The sequence below is a fragment of the Galeopterus variegatus genome, unplaced genomic scaffold, assembly GCF_000696425.1.
Source record: "Galeopterus variegatus unplaced genomic scaffold, G_variegatus-3.0.2 Scaffold574, whole genome shotgun sequence".
In the NCBI taxonomy this organism is placed as follows: domain Eukaryota; kingdom Metazoa; phylum Chordata; class Mammalia; order Dermoptera; family Cynocephalidae; genus Galeopterus; species Galeopterus variegatus.
In genome coordinates this window covers 229,340-230,107 of record NW_007726685.1, presented here as the reverse complement: position 1 = coordinate 230,107, position 768 = coordinate 229,340, and the positions used below count along the sequence as shown (strand labels likewise).

General features: G+C 63.0%; 1 protein-coding gene across 1 annotated transcript in view; it reads right to left on the bottom strand.

Annotated features, from left to right (window-relative positions):
* KIAA1841 (KIAA1841 ortholog) overlaps positions 1 to 178 on the bottom strand; it is a 60,897-nt gene extending 60,719 nt beyond the window's left edge. Inside the window, exon 1 of the mRNA XM_008570138.1 lies at positions 111 to 178. The gene's annotated coding sequence lies outside the window, so the exon portion shown is untranslated. The remainder of the gene's footprint in view (positions 1 to 110) is intronic.
* Positions 179 to 768: the final 590 nt, after the last annotated feature.

Genomic DNA, 768 nt, shown 5'->3' with positions numbered 1-768 from the left:
CGCCGGGGCTGGGGGGCCGCGGCGGCACAGGCTGGCTGCAGGCGGTACCGCCCCTCGCCGCACTTCCCATCCCCCGGCGGGCACCCGCGCCCCCTCGGCGTCTCGCTCACCTCCACAGGGCCGCGGCGGCCCTCGCTGCGCCTCTGTCACCTGCAGCGGCCGGCACCATCCGCACTCACGCCAGGAAGCTCCCACGACCCAGCCCACAACCCCGGCCGCGGCGTCCTCACTCTCCGCCCCGCCTGCTCACAGGCGGCGGCCGGGGACCAGCGCCGAGGGGCGGGGGAGCGCCGACCCGACGCAGCCCGACCAATCCTGGACCAGTGCCACAGCGGTGGAGCCAATGAGCAACGAGCTCCTGCCGGGCGGGAGGGAGCCGCCGGGCCGCTGCGGCAGGCGGCCTCCTTGCCTTGCCTTGCCTTGCCTTGCCTGCGCCTTTCCTTCCCCCTCTGGCGTTCACTCCCCGGCTTGTCGCAGTGCAGCTTCCCCACCCTCCCAGCGTCTTGTCTCTTAGCAACCAGATCTTAGATGACCAATGCTGAGTCCAGAAGAAAGGGAGATATGGGAGATAAAAGAACTCGTATTAAGAGAATGGATGAAATGGTTCGCGGTGCAGGTCATTTTGGTGTATCTGCTTAGGCTGAACGGGAAAACTGTAAGATCTGAGAGACACCAAAAGTATCTTGAGTGAAGCAATGTCTTCACCAAGAGGTAGCTCTTAGAAAAATGTAAATAGCTCTGGATTACAAATTCGGTTTTCATATATTA